The sequence below is a fragment of the Chelonoidis abingdonii genome, chromosome 7 (assembly GCF_003597395.2).
Source record: "Chelonoidis abingdonii isolate Lonesome George chromosome 7, CheloAbing_2.0, whole genome shotgun sequence".
In the NCBI taxonomy this organism is placed as follows: Eukaryota; Metazoa; Chordata; order Testudines; family Testudinidae; genus Chelonoidis; species Chelonoidis abingdonii.
The window spans coordinates 38139018-38160243 of record NC_133775.1 but is presented as its reverse complement, the minus strand read 5'-3'; positions in this window follow the sequence as shown (position 1 = coordinate 38160243).

Below are 21226 nucleotides of genomic sequence, written 5' to 3'. Positions count from 1 at the left end.
GTGGTGAAGCACTGGAGTGGGTTACCTAAGGAGGTGGTGGAAATCTCCATCCTTAGAGGTTTTTAAGGCTTTGCTTGACAAAGCCCTGGCTGGGATGATTTAGCTGAGGATGGTCTTGCTTTGAGTAGGGAGTTGGACTTAGATGACCTCCTGAAGTCTCTTCCAACTCTACTCTGCTATGATTCTATGAATTGCTTTCCCCAGGATTGGTATGGTTGCCAACATTCAGATTCCTTCCCATGTAACTGCACTGTATTTAACTTTCATTTTTATTAAGGAAAAGCCAAATCTAAAGGCTAATACTTTCCAGTTTACCATCTGTAACATAAAGAGAAGATGAAAAGTTGGCCCCAGCACAAGCACTGCAGGCTGCTGCCAAACCAGTACTTTCACTTAGAAAATTGGCTCCCCCACCCCTTTTCCACTCCATTATGGGTTTCAAGAGCAATCATGCCACGTAACATTCAATAAGAGCTAAATTGGGAACACTAAGCACTATATGATTGAGCTTTAAATAAGTAGTTAAATTAAAAGCAACCATCAGATGTATGGGAGAAATGTTATTGAGAACTAAGTCTACATCAGACAGTGTTTTGCAAGCAGTTTTTAAAAGAATACATAGATCAAAATTCCAGTGGGCCTGCCTTGCATTTGTGAAACCAGTCTGCACCTGATACAATTAACCTGCATGTCTTTTGTGCAAGTACAGTTCACTGCAGAGACAAATCTTGTTGTTGTTTTTATTGCAGTAGCACTTAGGATGCCCAGGCTTGGACCAGGACCCCACTGTGCTAGGGGCTGTATAAACACAAATCTAAAAGACAGTCCCCTACCCTTGTCATCTTTCTTGTTTTTGTCATCTTTTGTTAGTACTAACCATTTTGGGTTTTTTATTAGGAGTTATTCCATTAGCATACACATATTTTAAAATATATTTGTACTCACCTGCTCCAATTCGGAAGTTCTTTCCCTTCATTTTCCTTTTGACACTATGTAATATTTCTGACATCAGCACTAGAGCTGGGTGAATAATTCATACTGAGTAATATATTGCCTCTTTTTCTACTCATGAATGGTCCATAATGATATTCTTGAAATATTTATTATTTGAAATGAATTTCCGAATTTTTAAAATAATTCTTGGTCTATGCATTGTTTGCAACTAGAATTAAAAATCCAAGCAGTGTTGATTTGACATTTATGTCATCTGGTATGTTTCTGGTTCCCTGAATGGATGTAGGTAACTCTTGTAATCAAGTTTCCTGGGCAAATACTAATAATTACCATTTAGAAATTCACTTCCTGTAAATATTCTGCAAGAGTCACTTAAAATGCACAGTTTGAGAGAACATTCCAGCAAGTAAGTTCATGTGGAAAGTGACAGTCAAAGCAAAATCACTGAATAACTAGAAGAATAGACAGAAAAAAATGTTGCTGTATTTATCCAGCTATAGTTGGCTGACTGACTAGAAGTCTGATGCCTTTATTTACCTACCCCCTTTCCCACCTTACCACTAAACGGCAGCATAGCGTGTATTATTGGTTATCCTAATAACCAAAAATAAAATGCTTTCTTTTTGACATGACTACGATAGGCAAACTATCTCTACCAATCCACGCCATTCTCTATATAGGTTCTATGCTATATGGGATAGACTTCCAAAACTTCCCTTTAGCTGTGTGCTCCCCAAAGCTAAAACCTTTCCTCACCCAGTTACAAATGACCATGTCATCTAAAGTACTGAAGCTGCATCACTAGATAACATTTAGATCAAAATGACATTTAGAAACAGTATAATAAAAATGTGGAGTTTTTATTTTACAGGAAGTCTTGAAAAATGACTTCCCATGAACAATGATAGCCTGATATGCCATTAGGACATTCTAGGTTGTTTTAAAAAAATGAAGATAACTTCCGGTCAACAATAGTTTGTTGTGTGTAGAAGTGTTCAGTCAATAACTGAAGGGTACAGTATCAGCAGTTGCAATGTTAAGATTATTTGAATGATCAATCTAAGCATCTGTGACATAATGCAATAAACCAAGAACTACTGTCCATTAAAGTTTGAAGGCTGCTGCTTTGTTGAGCAATAATGTATGGAGATTCTCATTAAAACTATCAATTTACTGATATGAAAAAACAATAAAGGGGCAGTGAATGTCTCAACGTACAATTTGAAATCTATGCTCAGCAACAGGGTAACCCTGTTGCCCAAATGCCAATGCACTAGCATATATTTTTGCAGTCCTCACTGATGAGCAGCATACAGACAATGGTTCATATTCCAAGGTGGTATCATAGCTGGCTGAAGGTTCACAAACAAAATAATTTAACTGAAAAATTGTGAAAAAAATATTATTTTGTTTATTGTTTTTCAGCATAACTACAAAAAAGGGAGATCTGTTCTATCTCAACTTTGTTTTTTCCTTGCTGCCCCTCTGCTCCAGTTTGTATTTCCTTTTCCTCTCTCCCCATATTTTTAGTAACAAAATGGAAGGAAAAAGGGTAAAGGAAGACACATGCCAATAATAGAAGTTTTCTACAAAGATTTTTCATGGAAAAAAAGCTCCAAAAAACAAACAAACAAAAACAAAAAAACCATATTTTTCAAAACCTGTAGAATCACAGACATATAGAGCTGCAAGGGATGGCAAAAAATTACTTAGTCCAGCCCTCCCTTCCTCAACACACTGGGGCTAGATTAAGTACAAAATTACTTCAACATTTAATCAATTCCCACCCTCCAACATTCAATTAATTCCCACCCCCCACCATTTGTCACTCTGCTCTATGTATGAATGAGTCTAAGTCAGTGTCATCCACTAGACAGCCAGTCAGAAGAAAGTGTAACCTAGACTCCCCTAAGTATTATCTCTGAATTTGGTGCAATGGAATATTTATTAAAAGGGCTACTTTATAATTTCAAAATAGTTCCTCTAACCTGAAAAATGGTAGATAAAAACAGTTAAATAAGTTTATGATGTTTGTTAGCTCAATACATGTCTCATTTACAAAAACTGGCAGACTCACCCATCTCTTGTTCACTGGACAGTTCTCAGTGTTGGCATACAAATTCGTCTTTTGCATGTCTGCTCAGAAAAGCAGTTAGTTATACCCTTATGTCACAGAAGTGCATGCTACAACTTAAGAAACAGAAGAGACTATTAGGCCTGGTCTACACTACACATTTAAACCAATTTTAGCAGCGTTAAACCGATTTAACGTTGCACTCGTCCACACGAGGCCCTTTATATCGATATAAAGGGCTCTTTAAACCGGTTTCTGTACTCCTCCCCGACGAGAGGAGTCGCGCTGAAATCGGTATTACCATATCGGATTAGGGTTAATGTGGCCGCAAATCGACGGTATTGGTCTCCGAGCGGTATCCCACAGTGCACCATTGTGACTGCTCTGGACAGCAATCTGAACTTGGATGCAGTGGCCAGGTAGACAGGAAAAGCCCCGCGAAATTTTGAATTTCATTTCCTGTTTGCCCAGGATGAAGCACTGATCAACACGGGTGGTGATGCAGTCTCAAATCCAAAAAGAGCTCCAGCATGGACCGTGTGGGAGATACTGGATCTGACCGCTGTATGGGGAGACAAATCTGTTCTATCAGAGCTCGTTACAGAGACGAAAATGCAAAGCATTTGAAAAAAAATTATCTCCAAATGTTGATACCGAGTCACAGCCCGAGTGCTGCGTCGACCAATGTAAATGCAAAGACAATGAATCAAATGGCATGCTCAGGAGGGAAGGGACGAGGGTTAATGAGGACTTAAGCTATCCCACAGTCTGCCAGAACCTCATGAAAAGTATATTGCATTCTTGGCTGAGCTCCAATGCCTGTGGGTCAAACCAATTTCTGGGTGGTTTTCAGGAGGTATAGCTCCGCTATTTACCCCTCCCCCGTGAAAAAAAGGGCAAAAAAAAATTTTCTTGACTTTTTTCTAATGTCACCCGTGTCTACTGCATGCTGTGGTAGACACGTGCTGCAGGCAGTGAACAGCAGTATCTCTCCCTCCACCTCCCCGTGGTAGATGGTACAATATGACCTGCTATCCATCGTCATCATCAGCCCGTTGAGTAGTGCTTCCTGAATGGCCTCAAGGTGAGTTGGCCGTGGGCATCTGGGTAAAAATAGGAATGACTCACCGGTCATTCGCCGTAGATGGTTACAGAACGGCTGGGATTTATCCATCTTCATCATGCAATTGGGGCTGAGCTCCATCAGCCCCCTCTTCATGTTAAGAAAAAGATTCTGTACTGGCCTGTGACTTATCATAGCGCGGATGCTGGACTCTCTCCGCACATTAATGTCCTGCCTGGACTATCCTAGCCGCTGGGAGGCTGCCTCCCCCTCATTTTATCTCCTACAAGTCAGTGTTTCTTCTATTCCTGCCTTTATTACTTCAATCACACAATTGGGGGGACACTGGGAATGGTTACCCAGGGGGTTGGGGCAGGAGCCACGGGTGGGGTTGTTGCGGAGCACCCCTAGAATGGCATGTGCTCATCATTTCTGTGGGATCTGACACGAAAGCAGCTGTGCTCTCTGCTGGTTCTTGGATACACTGGTATCTCTAGACATTGCACCACTTTCTGCAGGACTGACTGCTATTTTTAATACCAATAAGGAGAGATGACTCGGGGAGTCATTCTCATTTTTGTCTTTGCACCCCCGGCCGACCTCACCCAAGGGCACCGCTGACAAGCAGCAGACAGTACTGGAATGGCTGATAACATCATTCTCAACACCAATTTACAATGCCTGGCCAGACGGTACAGAACAACGATAGTCTCTGCTTAATCTTGCAAAGGCAAATGAATGCTGCTGTGTATTGTAGCGCTTGCAAGTACTGCGTCTAGTTAGCACATCCAGTAGACTTTTACCAGTGACAGTAAAAAAAAAAAGTCTGAATTGGGCTCATGGCGCCGTGCTATGAGCATCTGCCAGGCATCCAGGAAAAAGGGCGCGATAGATGATTTATCTGCTGTTGCTTTCATGGAGAAGGATGAGTGCGACATATTATCCAGAATCACCCGCGACACTGTGTTTTTGCACCATCACTGCATTGGGGGTCTCAACCCAGAATTCCAGTGGGCGGGGGAGACTGTGGGTACTATGGGATAGCTACGGGATAGCTACCCACAGTGCAACGTTCCAGAAATCGATGCTAGCCTCAGTACATGGACGCACACTGCCGAATTACTGTGCTTAGTGTGGCCGCGTGCACTCAACTTTATACAATCTGTTTTACAAAGCCGGTTTATGTAATCCCGTAGTGTAGACATATCCTTAGGCTCAAAAATTTGCCCCTTTCCTCTCTTGCACATTTTGTAGGAGCCACACAAAACTGGGAGTGTGTGCCTTCTCATCGTCCAAGTCTGCTCTAAATTACATCTTGGTCTGATGTCCTCCAAGGGGCTGTTCTTCAACTAGCAATTATTGGTGTGCACCCTTCCAACTGGCCATGGCCCTACACCAGGACCAGGAAGGGCCCGGCATGGACTAGTTATTCTCATTATACAGTACCTGGATACTTCCCTACACTGGGGGTATGCTCAGTTAAGCTGACTTTTAAGGCTGCTTTGTGTTGCTAAATTGTTGCAAGGAAGCATTAGCAAAACTAAAGATCTGACTCTAAGAATTTAGACCCAGTCATTTAAAAATTATCATTTTACAAAGAGAGAAAGAAGTCTGTATTTCAAAATCCTATAAGTCAGACTGCTCAATTTCCTCAAACTATCCAATACTTTGTCTTCTGACCTAAGAGTAAGCTTGAGAAATGTCAAGCAATGGAGCTGCCACTTCACATACCAGGACCAGTGCTACAAAGGCCAGCCCAGCCCCTCGAGCCCTGATTGGTTAGGGCATGAGCAGAAAGGTGGAGCCATCATCACCACCACCAACTCCTTCCCACTCAACACTAGAGACCAGGCAGGAAACCACCCCCCTAGTTTCCTGCTGCCACCTCTCCTCCCAATGGAGGGTGGGAATGCCACTCTAGAAAAGACTGCACAGATTGAGGGATCTACTGCTGCTGCAGGGATACAGCAAAGAAAGGCTAGAAGACATGTCTAGAAAGTGGCCTGGGAGCAAGAACATCATGCAGTGCACTGCATGTAAGAATCCATCACTGTCCACAGAGAGAGACTCTGGGAGGGGAATCTGGGACTAAAGAACTGAGATTGGCTTTTTAATAAAGTTAGAGTCCTATTAAGCATCTGGGATTTATTTTCATTATACTGACATTAACTGTTCCTGTCAGTGACATTGTAGTTTAAAAAAAACAACCTGTGATAAAGGTGTTGAAATAGGTCTATGAACTGGAGTGAATCCTGGAAAAATTCCAACTTCCCCAAAAGTTGTAGTATATTCTCCACTTAAAGGCAAGGGGCAGGAATTTGGAACAACTTGCAATGGGAAACCTAGCAGAAAACTAGCAAGTGAAGATAAGGCAGAGGAATTCTTTCCCAACCTCAACTATAGAGTATCTGCCATAGCAGCATAATACACAACCACACAACTGTTAAAAACAATAACAGACCTCAAAAGAGAACAATTTGAGTCCCCAATTTTGCAACCTGTTCCACATATGGCTGTGAAGCAAGTGGTAGGATTGGAGCCTATACTACTTGCTATGTAGTCTGCAATTCTGTTGCTATGCAGTCAAATGTTCAGATATAGTCAGTGCAAAGCAAAAGCTAGTAACTGAATTTGTTTGAAGACATGGCAGACATCAGACTTTTATGGCCATGTCCACACCATGTACCAGCATAACAACAGAAGCATAACATTGTGTGGACTGAGCGAAAGTGCCATGGCCATGGAATAGCCATTCAACACTTTTAAGAAGTATGCTGTCCAAAGTGAATTCCGCAAATGTTGAATATGAACTTCATGGGTTTTGTTTTCCTGTTTCCTCACTGAATTCCAAAACAATAAGTGCCAGTGCTCACTATCCAAACTAATTACAGGGGGATTCAGTATTAAAGAAACCCCATTTTCATTTCATCTCTGACACATTGCATTTAGTTGTTGGTGTTGTTTAATAACTGTACTCTTCTTTTCTTAACAAAAAATTCAAATTATTAACATTCTCTTCTTTCATTACGGGTTCATAATCAAAAGCTGCTGTACCTTCACCCTCCCCCTCTTCAGGGTTAATTTGGTGTGTGGGGGGGAATCGTCCTAATTATAGGAATTTAGCTTTCTTTATAAAATAGATATTTAAAGATCTGTTTAAAAGATCACAATCTGAAACATCATTCAAAAAGAGGATGAATTGATTACATCCTTCTGGAGAGCATCTAGCAGCAAAACAAGCATTTGTAGCTGCTGAACTGCCCTATAATTGAAACTTCATTGCTTCCCCATTCAACACATGTGCTACTGATGGAAAACAGCTGAGATACAATGGAAAATGCTACACAGAAATCACCTACCCAAACTTTTAGAAATTAACCTCAGAAATATTCTAATATTGAATTGTCGACTCCTTTAATGAACCATTTTCCCTAAACAAATTTATTAATTAGAATGCATGACCTGTTTAAAACATTGTTTATAAGCGATATGATACAAAGCCAACTGAAGTCAAGGGACTTTTAGAGCCAGATCCAAAAAACACATCTTTTATAGCTATCTTTTGATGGCCTTTGATGAAAAGTTGAAAATTCAACTTTGGGATTTCCATGTATCCAAATATGAATGGCTGTGAAAATGAATATCAAAATTCTAGATTAAAAAGATATTTCAACAGTTAATATCCCATATGAAACTCTGACTTTTAGGTGATTGCTGATTGAAAGATCAAAGTTCAAATCTGGAATGTTTCATGCTTTGAGCAGCTCAGAACGGATGGGGTATCAAATATCAAGAGTTAGATCAATGGGAACGCAGAAATGAAATATTTGGGTGCCAATTTTACATATATACATGCCACAAATATATGTACTATACATGCTGAGTTGGAAATCCATGTGATAAATAGCAGAGTTATGTGGTGAACTGCATTTATAAAACACTTTTGACCATCTCACCTGCACTCTGACCATTAATCCACCTTCACCGGACTTATTCTAACATTTCAAACTTCTAAGTAGTTTCAAACAACCATTTAACAATTCTAAGATAAATGTTCATAAATGAGCCATAAATGTTCCCTTTCCCCCCCTCAACAAATGTGAAATTTCCCCAGTGATTGGCTTCGGCTTGGCTATCTAGATTATTATTTGTATTACTGAAGGACCTACGACCCCTAGTCATGAAGCAGCACTCATTGTGCTAGGCGTGGCACAAATATGAACAGAAAAATGGTCCCTGTCCCAAGGAGCTTACAATCTAAGTATAAGACAAGAGACAACAGATGGATACAGACAGATGGGGAAGTAATACAAAGAAACAATGAGAAAATATTGATAGGCAGTGATCTCAGAACTAGCTGTTGTCAAGACACATGCAGGTAGAAATGGGACCAATGAAAAGGGGAAAATCCCAGTTTTCCAATGGGTTACACAACATTTGTTTCTAGCCCTCTATAAACGTGAGTGTTTTTTCCCATTGTTTAGTTATAATGTTCCCTCTTCTCTTGAGTTCTCAAAGTAGGTGTTAAGATAGATATGGGATACTTGTTTATATGTGGAGGGATCCAAATCCTATTTTCAAATATTTCTGAAAATGCTTGGAGATTGTTTATGTACTATATGTGTTATATATAGAATTCATTATAGTGTGATTTTAAAATCTTTATAGATACTCATTTGTGATGACTTACAAAACTCATTCATGATTTTGCCACTCATGACTGAGGCAGCCGTCTCAGAGAAGTGTCTATAAAGACTTTATACTATATCACATCATATTTATTCATTCACAACACGAGAGGAGAATGCACATTCTTTTTCTTTCCCACACCTACCAGTATACTCAAAACTATGTTATTTATTTAAAACTGCATCCATCTGACGCTCTGGGCACCCATCTGAAGCTCTGGGCACCAAGTAAATGATAAAATATACGCATTGATACCAACATCCAAATACAATATTCTCCCAACAAGCCTATCTTAGATCTCTCTCATAACAACATACAGTCAATTCAGCTCATGTTCTCAAAAATAGCTTGAGAGAAAAGATGGGCTTTGCAAATATGACCTATATTCAGGCTCTGGAAAACCTACAGGGTAAAATAAGATCCACAGTTGAGGGCCCTTCTCTGAAAATCTTTCCTCTCCCTATTAAACCTGGAGTGATTAGAACAAATATTTTGCCTGCTCTCAACCACTACAGTAGAACATTGGAAGAATGTCAGTCTCTGAGGTAGCCAGAACTTAATTTAAATATTAAATACTCACTGCTCCCTGAAATATAGGTAGAGTTTGTACATAGAGAAAATGAAAATGAAACATACTGGACAAAAGTTCCCACTAAAACAAGCTAGCACAGCTCTTTATAGCTTAGCCAGAGGGCATCTTTGTTTTACTTCTCCTACTGGATTGCTTGCTATCCAACACTAGTTTTCCCTGAAACAATACAACTGTGCAGTGCTAATTATTTATATTATTTCGGTCTATTTTGCTGCAGAGAGATTTCCAAGGAAAATATGCATAATCTTACAATGTACACATTCTAAATAAAAAATATAACTAAATCAAAATGCAAATACATATTTCAAGGGCTTGACATATAAAATAAGGAAAGCATTTCTTCTGATTTCTGTGCCCTTGTTTTCCAAAAAGTAGATAAATGTTACTAAGGCCGAATGAATGTATATACAGCAATCATTTTGATCATCTTTGCCAATTTGCAAAATATGGCTCTCTGAGTAATGGAAAGAAGAATTCCCATAGCAACCCTTACATCATATGACCCAAATGCAACCTCTGAGATACAAACTCGTGGAGCAATTCATATAAATTAGGAACAAGAACTCTTACAGTTAAGAGTTAAACTCTTCCATGGGTCTATAGCACTTGATCAGCACCTCTTATCAGCTAACTGATATTTCCTTTTCCCTTCTCACTCTCATCTCTGGTAACCTCACCTATGTCTGGAATCCTCCTCTCCCCTTCACCACGTCTGCATCTTCTCCTACAGGTTGGTTGTACAGGGAGCATGCATGTGTTTCTATGTACCTGTTACGACCCTTTAAAACTCGGAACTGTGGTCACAGGACACATGATTAGAGCCCACAGGTGACCTACAAGAGGGCAGATATAAGGCTTCCTTCCTCTTAAACAAGAGCAACAGAGAGGAGAAATCCAGGGTCAGGAAAGCTCTAGTGTGGGTCTCTCCACAGTAGCCAGGCACAGCGTGTCCTTACCTGTCCCTCCTGGTAGAAGTGGGAGAGCTTTGAGTGGCTAATACCTGGTATTTGGGTTTATTTACTCTTGTTTGAAAATAAAACCAGTCATGAGGAAAGGGCCTTGGATTAAACTGTTAGGAGCTTTATTCCACTTTCTCCAGCTGGTGAGTTTGCCTACCAGCCTACAAGGTTCCTATTTAAACCATACTGCTTCCATAAGGCCTTTTATAGCCCAGAGAGCTGTTGCTTGCTTATGTTTACATAGACGTGATGAAATGTCAGCAGGCCCAAAATCTATTTCCTAAAAATAGACTTGGCAATAGTCAGGAAAAATAGGAATAAAGTGAAGTGAGAAAACTCAGAAGCAAGCTGGAGATAACCCTCAGTCAAAATGTAAACGTTTTGGTCCAAACTGGTTTTTACAGTTGTTTTAGATAAAATGTTAATGTTACTAGCATGGTATTGATGTAGATGCTAAGATGATGTTTAATATTAGATAGCCAACGAGAAAGTAGAAAACGTTTAATGATGGTAGTAGATATATAGGTATAATAAAAGGTGGATTTAATGTTAATTAGCTAAGGGGTGTTATGATAGTTGATTATAAGAAGGTGAGCATGCTAATTTTAGATTACATATACCCAGCCACCATCAAGGTACCGTTAGAAAGAAGTATACCCATTCTCCTCATTTAAGGACTGATCACTATAGATGCATCATTTCATCTTAGAATTTGAGTATCAATATAGTGTGTGGTTAATGCCTAGATGGGAATTGTAATGCTTGTTTATTTAATATAAAATAGTTAAGCAAAGTCTTTAAATGTATCACTTATTGTATCATTCACAGTCCACCACTAAATTAAATTATCTGAACCGCCCTGGAGGCTCAAACCTTAAAGAATTCAGTTTGATTCTATTCCTTATTTTTAAATAACTAATTGGGAACACACTAATCTAAGGTTACACTTTGAACCTAAGCCTTCTGTATCTGGAAAATCAGAACCTTTGTCCATGAGTCATTAAGTACATGCTTAACATTAAGTACATTGCTTCAATGGGACTTAAGCAAATATATACTGAGTGCTTTGCTGAACTGAGGCCTTTGAGATCAAGTATTACTAACCAAAGCAACTGTGTGAGCTTATTGTTGTAACTCTAGTCCTCCTTTGTTCCTGCCCAGCATTTCTCTCTTCCAAAATTGTGCCTTCACATAAGATCCAACCCCGCAAATCATCACCTGTGTGTATAATCCCCAGACACAATGAGTGCTAGTCAAGAATCTGGCAGTTGAGATTGGAGGACTGATATTCAGCTGTATTTCTTAACACAAGTATTGATTCTATTCATGCTATTTAGTCAAATTTTTCAATTTGAAAATCACTGTTAACGTTCAGTTTCTCCATTTTGAATTATATGATATATATGCAGTTAATGCTGAAAAATGATGACATGCCTTTTGGTGGGTGATGTAGCTTCTAAAACAACTCTGTTATTTTCATAACATTGGGTATTGTATTGTTTATCAACAAGATAGGAATTATTTCTTTAAAATAGTTTAAAAAGTCAATTAAAGTTTAAACATTATAAACAACTACACTTTTATTTTTTTTTTTACCAACTTAAAATTGTCTCAAAAATCCAAAGAATACACACATTAAATGTTAAATTATACACCAGAAAAAAATTCCTCAGAGGTCATGTGTACTGATCTGTGAGTGGACAATCTGGACGATGAGGTTTTAGAGAACATTAAGGGTCAGCTATATTTCACTGATTCTTCCTTGCTCTTCTCAGAAGTAGATCAGAGAGATGCATATACTCCCAGATATCTAGTAATACCTACAGGAATATATGCTGATATATTTCATACATATACATATATTTTCCTGTGGTAATATATTATTTCCATCTCTGCATCAAGTTAAGACATCCTTTGCCCCCTCAGCCCATACAACGATATATGCACTACCATAATGCAGAGATTCAGGATGGCTGGACTTTCCACTTTAATCTCAGGATTATACCTGCCACTTTTCACAATGCTATAGCACTTTTGATTATAACTCCCATCTCACACTGTAGCTGCACCTGTGTGCAGAACCCTCCTACAGCTGCTAGGAACTTCTGCTAATACAGTGCATGCTCCTTGCATCTACCTCTCCAGAACCTGTTGGCTTAAAGTCATTACAAAAGAAGGGTCCCTTTTGTAGTAATATAAAGCCCACCCAACATGCTTTTGTCATCCGTAGTTACCTTGTCTGGGCAGGGATAGATAACATGGGTGTTTAAAACACCAGTTGCTGCACCAAGGGTAGTGCAACCATGGAGAAAAATGCTAGTGAAGAGAAGGCCTTAGTGGTGACCTTTGGTATAAGTGTAAATCTGTATCTTATTGTGCTCTTATGTAACAACATAGGTTTTTGTATTGTATTTTTTTAATCGTCTAGCAACTGCGTTGTCAGATATCTCTGAGCACACCCACCCACACATAAGATTGTACATTGGTTGCTTTATGTATTTTTATTAAAGATTTAGGATGCTAAAAAGGAACATATCTACTACACCAAATGTATAATAAATGTGCATGCCACTATGTGACTGTTACTGATATCCTGGCTGGATTACACAGTGAATTTTGTGATGTGGGAGAGGGAATCCTCATTTTCTATAAGGGAAGAAAACAAGGAAGATGCAGTATATTATTTATGAAGGTCATGAAAAATGTTAGCAAAACTGAGACACAAAAATATAAAAGCCAGCAGATTGCCAATGAATAACTTTAAGCTAAACACTGTAGTAATACAAAATTTCCTATATATCTGTATGAGGGACATCCTAGAAACTCTCATCAATTTTTATTCATTTAAACTTTCACAGGGCTCTCTGCCTTCCTTCTCAAGAAGTGCCTCAGAAGTTTTTTTTCTCTTCTCATTCAGTTTTAATGTAGTGACTGTTAACTAAGGACTCAGGGTGAATGCTTTCTGCTATGAAAATAGGCAATTAAAATATGTAAACAGCATCACGTATACACGTTCTGCAATAACAACCTCCTGGTTCAAGAAGGAATCAGCCATGTACCAGTCCACATACATTATAAGTGGTGGTAAACACCATAGCATCTACTGGTGGCATTTGCCCTTGGACTGCAAACGCAGGAAAAAAAAGGCTCATGAGCAGGCTGGACTCCTTGCTGATGATAGAAGCCCAAATAGCAACAACTCTTAGGAAAGCTTTTTTCCTCTATGACTGGCCAGATGGCGATGGTGAATCCTGTGGAGCACATATTTAGCACATACTTCAAACACTAATTACCTTCTGGCTCAACTCCACCTTTGGAATCATCGTAGTGCCCTTTGACAGGGTACAAGGGCTTTCCCTAGCCCAGACCCTAAAGGCTTAATGCAGCAGCCAGTTACCCTCACCTACCAGAGGGAGCAGCAGAAATATAAAAGGCTGCTTGGGAGACATGGAGAGGGGAAACAGCTGAGTGTAAGCTAGAACCCTGCCCACAGGCCTGTATGATGATAGCTACAGACTGCGGTTGCTGTCTGTGTTTTGCTACTGAAGTTTTTGTTCTGTTTGGACTCTTTATAAGTTCTAATAAAGGCATCCCTGGAAAAAAGGGGATCACAACTGACTCACAGCTGTCTGACTGGTTATTGTGGGGCTGGGAAATCAGTCTACCAGCACACGTCCATTACAGATTTTATCCTGTTCTCGTTGAAATCAACGGCAAAACACTCCGATAGCCTGCAATGGTGCAGGATCAAGCCTTTGGGAATAAAAACAAGAGCTTTCTTGGTGCCTAGAAAAATAGCAAATATACTAACAAATATTGTTGGAGGAGAAGAATAGGAAGAGAAAGTGAGGCAAGGAGGAGGAGAAGAGAAAAAAGGTGAAATAGAAAGATGAAAGGAAGAGGAAAAAAGTAAAAATAGCCTTTACAAGTCAAATCTCACCAACACAAAATATGACTGCAGAAATGAGGCCTACGTATCTTCCTAACAGATAATGAGTCTGCTCCAGAATGCCTCGGGCAGTAGAAAAAATGTATAGGAATTTACATAAAAACCTTTGTGATATTGTACAATTTAACATTAGTGAATCACACTATAGTCTATTAAAAGGTACTATATTATGATATTAAACATCTATTTGCAACATATGGGTTTAAAAGAAATCCCTATATGCTGGAAGTAGTAAAGTGGTTGCCTAGTAAAATCCCTGACTGAGATGCCCATTAAAGCCTTTTGATCTCTGACAATCATGAAGAACACACACCTACCAAGCAATGTAGAGGTCTCATCCTCTGCAGAAACAGGGGACAAAGGTGGATATTGTGGATTTAAAACACCAGGAAAGGGTAGGAGACAACATCAGCAGCAAAGAAAACTCTACAAGAAATAGTAAAGAGAACAGGAACCAAAAAACACCTCAGGCTTCAATGTTAATCTAGTAAACATGAGCCTTTCTGTATCTCCCTATTATATTTCTTTTCTGACTTTTTTTTTTTTTAATTTTTCCACTCCATGATATGGTAACAAAACATCTGCAGCTCAAGGCAATACACTAACATTCTGGGAGTCACCAATATACATTGAACAGCTTACTTTAATAGGGCAAGCTGCCACAATTAATTTGACTTATAAAGTTGAGTTTTCTCCCAGTGGGCTGTCACTGACCCATAGTCTGTTAAGAGCTATTCCCAATTAACTATTTCCTTTCAGCCCCACTTTGCTATAACTTTACATGTTAACCCCTTTTTAATCTTCCTTTATCCCCCCTCAAAATAAAATAAAATAAAAGGAAAAAAAACACATTTTGTTACTCTCTCAAATAGAATAGCTATTTAAAATACACTGCTGACGTTTTTCCTTTTATGCAAATGAGAATTCCATCACTCATGCAAAAAGTAAGACATTCATCAGGGATTTTTAAGATCAGGTTAGACAAACACCTGACAGGAATGGTCTAGACAATACTTAGTCTTGCCATGAGTGCAGGGGACTGTACTACATGAGATCTCGAGGTTCCTTCCAGTCCTATGATTCTATGATCAGTGGACAAAACTTGGAGAGGGATAGGTGGTGAAACACAGCAAGTTTATATAAAAGCTTTCATCTTCAAAGATTGATTAATTAGCCCTCAGCTCACCCCTGAGATTTGTATTGTTCCATTTTGCAAATAGAGAAATGGAACTGGAAGATTTAGGCCCAAATTAATCAAAAGTGGTTTCCAATTTTAGGTACCCAACTTCAGACACTTAACGGGCCTGATTTTCAGAGGTGATAAGCACCCTTCTAAACAAGCTGGTTCCAATTTACTTACACTTTGCATTCCCAGAATTGTCTGCTCTTGTCATTTTTATAGGGACTTCCAGAGAAAGAGACCGTGATAAAGAGATATTGTCCCGGTTTACATCAGAAAGCAGTTAGTTATTTTTTACATTGATTTAAGATTTGTTTTCCTTTGTTTCTCTAACAGAATAATATATGTCAAGGCTGCTTCTAGAGATGCTGAGACCCAACCTACAGAGTCTGAGTGCATAATTTTTCTTACTGAGAAAGAAAGTACTACACAAAGTGAATTTTCTGTTTAGGTTCTGATTTATAAATTTCCTCCACTTTTCTTAACACTTTGAAAAATAGACTTACTGAAGCTTGCACACTTATAATTTGTACTGCAATGGCTCCTTTAGTTGATTGAGTTGGAAGCACAGCTATTACTGGGGAAAAAATCATGAAATAAAAAGAGCTGAAAAAAATTGTCTCTGCAAATGTTAAGAGTGTAATTTGGTTTCAGAATGGAAAATCCTGGGAATGTCTCTAACAAAGGTCCCTTGTCTTTTTTAAGGGTCATATCCAAAGCTGTGCTGGGCACATGCAACTTCTGTGGGCTTTTGTGCAAGATCAGATGCTCAGCACTTGTCAGAATGTGGCTGTATTTCAACTTTCTGACACAGCATCCAAATAATGTTAAAACATTAATTGAATATACAATTTTCCTCGCAAGAGGAACATGCTCTGTGGTCGCTCCGTGCATATGGAGCTCCTGCTCAGGTATAGATTGTTATTCTCACTATTAAAAAAAATCTTAATTTACAATTTAAATAAACATGCGTCCAGAGACTAAAAAATAACTTAGAAGTAATCAAGTCATTTCTTTCCAGTTACAAAAGTACTATGCATATTTGCTTTACTGATATTAATATTAGGACTCAAACATACATTACCCTTAAACACATTGAAACTGACATGTTTTCTAACTTTTAATTCAACAAGCTTGCTTATATTCCCTACAAAACAATTATATCTGCTTAAAAATGGTGTGCTGGTTGAACAGCAAATATTATGTCATATTCATAATCAGAATTACAAGACTGTTTTTGTTGAATGCAAACAATAGATTCAAGGTTCTAAGCCTGGAATTTGACACTTGGTAGTTTACTTGATGCTCTTGGCTAAATATTAATGCAAACATAGTAAAGCTTAATTCTTAAACAATTTACTAGAGGCAATAGAATTATTAAAGAAAATGACTCCAGTCAAAGATTTAATACCTGAGTTTAACACACTGTGGATGAGATCAAAACTTTTAAAATAGAATCATATCTTTTTGTCTGCACACAAAATATAAATATTTTTAATAGAAAAAAGGTTTTTGGAGAAAGTTATTTCCATTCATTTTTAAATACAGGTGTTTTTTCAATTGTGCATTTCCTTAGCTGTATATATTCTATCACCCTGCATTTGAAACAGAGGACTGGAAAGCTGCAACTGTATTCTAAGATTTTGGTACCTCCTGACTGGTGAATTGAAGGAAAAATAAAATAAGAATGGCTATATTGGGACAGGTCCATCTAGCCCAGTATCCTGTCCTCTGACCAGATGCTTCCGAGAGAATAAAGAGAACAGGACAATTTTGCATGATCCATCCTGTTGTCCAGTCTCAGCATCTGACAATTGGAGATTAGGGACACCTGGAGCATGGGGTTCCATCCCGGACTATCTTGGCGAATAGCCATCGATGGACCTATCCTCCATGAACTTCTCGAATTCTTTTCTAAACCCAGGTATACATTTGGCCTTCACAACATCCCCTGGCAATGAGGTCCACAGGTTGACTGTGTGTTGTATGAAGAAATACTTCCCTAAATGGACTCTCTGAAAGTTTGTGGCCATCTCTCTTTCAGGTTTAGATGATGTGTGGCACATTTATACTTTTTGGTGATGGAAAAGCATTGCCGCCATACCTTTGTTCCTCCAGCAGACAGACAGGATCAGCCAAGGGAGTGTGATGCTCTGTTTGGAAAAGCATTCTAGCAGGCTGCCAGGGCTGAGTTTAAACTTCGCTCCATAGGCCAGGATTTCTATGACTGAAACTATAATAAATCGTTAATACCTATTCATCACTTTCTCCTGCACTCATTGAACTGCCTCTGTGGCTCTTGCACTGATAAGGCCTCTCTTCCAGTTAAAGTCTAGGCAAATGTGGTCAAATGGACAGTTCATAACTTGTTCACATAATGAAAACTAGAAAGCTGAGCAGTGCTTTATATACACTTGGCTTACTCATTGCTTCCCACCACCAATGCTGCACACGCTCTATTACAGCTATTAGAACATCACCAGCACCAGTTACAGGCATGCTGCTGTTTGACAGGAAAGTTTGTGTTTTGTTTAAAGATAAGGTCATGTTTGAGGATCCTTATTACATTGAATTTTAGCCTCATCAGTCCTTCAATAACCAGCAATGATGTGCTGATACTACACAGTAGTATATATTTTTTTTAAAATACAAGTGAGGGATATTAATGATAAAAATTAGTAATCCACTGGTCAGAACATGCATTGATAAATGTTACTTTTATGCTTAGATTTTCGGTACTATCTTTATTTTAGTGATATTCTTTCTGAAATTCTTCCACTAAAATCAGGTAATAACATTTATAATAAAATTGTCTTCTGCAATAATGCCATGGGTATTTTGGGGGAAAAAATTGGGAGGGAGGACTTGACTTTGATGTTATCTTTCACAATTTCTAAATGGGATAGACTGAATTTTAGCCCATTATCCTGCTGAGTCAGAACCCACTTTGAACTAAGGCAAGACGAATGTGCTGATTATTAATGCAGAGATACATCTGGATTCTCAAATAGCAGCAGTGTTCAAAAGCCTGATAGACATTTTTTTCTCTAGACACGCATCTCACCATAGGCATCGATGTCTTCATCACCTTTAACATTGGATTGTTGCAACACACTCTGCCCTGGGCTATTGTTAAAGACCAATTGGTAACTACAGCTACCACTGACATACTTAGTGGTGCCTTTTATAGGGAGCATGTTATACCTGTTCCCTGAAAACTACGTTTTGATACAGTGGAAACATCAGTGGGAAAGAGAGTCTAACACACTTGGAAAATTCAGTCCATTGCTGCTCCTACATTTGTCCATGCGATTGTACATACTGGACCAGGCTCAACAGACTAATGTCTGGCTCATCCAGAATTGATGCAATTAAGCACCAGTTTGGGCTTGTTTCCTCTCCTGGCTTTGACTGTGGAGCAGCATTATAGATGATAACTCAGGTGGTGGAAGAGTCCTCAACTTGACATTTGCAGAGCATTTTACAATGCCTAGTCTCCCTTCAGAACCTGTCCTCTGATTACGGAACTGGGATATTGAGCTCTGATGTCTGCATAGAAGAGGAGGATAATTGTTCCCTAAAATCTGCTATGGCTATGATTTTTTTGGAGGGGAGGTGGGATTAGCTACCTGAGAAACAGCTTGGACTTCCAGAACAGCTCAGAGCACCGGACAGTGGCTTTTGTTTATAGGCCCTGGATATGAACCACAAAGGAATGGAGGCAGGGCACTGTTGACAAAGGACCATTGGCTTTAGTATTCCCTGTTGGTCTAAGGGCTTGTCTACACTGGCAATTTACAGTGCTGCAACTTTCTTGCTCAGGGTGTAAAAAAATACCCCCCTAAGTGCAGCAAGTTTCAGCACTGGTAGCTATGCCCCTTGTGGAGATGGGTTTTTTAGAGCACTGGGAGTGCTCTCTCGCAGCGCTGTGCCGTGACCAAACAAGGCATGTTAAAGCGCTTGCACAGCAGAGTTTTAGCATTGCCAGTGTAGACTACCCCTAAGTCTCTTGACCTCCCATCCTCTAAAACTCCTCTATTTAATCAGAATATTGCCTGAGGGTATTGAAGATAGTTAAGATTTCCAAGCTGACCTCTAGGAAGTGGAAGGCTTTTGCTGTCATATGGACTTGTGTTTTTAGAAGCATTTGTTCATATACTCCCAGTGGCTTAATGGGCACTTTTTATTAGTGAATGACTGCTCTGGCACTTGGCCGCTAACACCATGTGAAAGATTACTTAGTCCCCATTCTTAAGTTATCTGGAAATGGCATTGCTGTTGTCATAAACAGATGGTTAAGGGTTAATGTCTCTTTTACCTGTAAAGGGTTAAGAAGTTCAGTAAACATGGCTGACACCTGACCAGAGGACCAATAGGGGGACAAGATGCTTTCAAATCTTGGTGGAAGGAAGTCTTTGTTTGTGCTTTTTTGTTCGTTGTTCGCTCTCGGGACTGAGAGGGATGGGACATCATTCCAGGCTCTCCCAATCTTTCTGAATCAGTCTTTCATGTTTTAAAATTGTAAGTAATAGCCAGGCAAGGCGGATTACTCTTATGTTTGTTTTTTCAACTTGTAAAGGTTTCTTTTTGCTGGAAGGATTTTTACCTCTGTTTGCTGTAACTTTGAATCTAAGGCTGGGGGGCGGGGTCCCTCTAATCTATATGAATCTGAGTATAAAGCATTTCATTCTGATTTACAGAGAAATTTTACCTTTTCTTTCTCAATTAAAACTTTTCTTTTAAGGATTGAATTGTTTTCCTTGTTTTAAGATCCAAGGATATGGGTCTGAACTCACCCAGGGAAAGTCTGGGGGGGGGGAAAGGAGGGGATGGTTAATTCCTCTGTTTTTTAAAGATCCAAGGAGTTTGGATCTGTGTGAAGCCTTCAAGGAACCCAGGGAGGGGAAAGTCTGGGGGGGAAAAAGGAGGATGGTTAATTTCTCCTTGTTTTAAGACCCAAGGGGTTTGGGTCTGGGTTCCCAGGGAAGGTTTTTGGGGAACAGGAAAGTGTGCTAGACACTAAATTCTGTCTGGTGGCAGCATACCAGACCTAAGCTAGTAATTAAGCTTAGAAGTGTTCATGCAGGTCCCCACTTTTTGTACTCTAAAGTTCAAAGTGGGAAAAAACCTTGACAGCTGTGACAAAAAGCAACACTTGTGCTGAGAGGAGACAATCTAAAAATGTAGCTGGCACAATTTTGGATGGATGACCTGCATTTTACCTAGTATACTCTCTACTTCACGGTACCAACATAGAGAAAGAATTAATCACAAAAGGCCAAAATGACCTGGCAAAAATGGAATAGGAAACAATTTAGTCCTTGAGCTCATACCAAACCATCAATTTTAGGTTAGGTGGTAGACACAACGTGACAATTATGAAGATACCTGGAACGTTGTCTTACGACATTCAGTTGTCCAGAGATGATGTTCACTGCGGTCACTTAGTCAGATGTCAGGGGAAGTTTAAGTTGTGGAACTGGAGGGTAAGAGGATAGCTGAGAATTCCTGGTCAGGAAGATTGGTGCTACAAACACATTAGCCTGGTTATTTATGGCTAAAATGGCATTACAAATAAGTTAATATTGATACAAAAGGTCTCACGTAAGTTTCAGAACTTGAAACTCTCAAAAGATGAGAGCTTTCCATACGCACTAGCTCCCATTATTTAAGGTCCCCTCAGACTCCGTGGTATACAACCTTGCATACTGCTGGTTCTTGTTCATGCATGTGTAGTTGTAGCCGTGTCGGCGCTGAGGATATTAG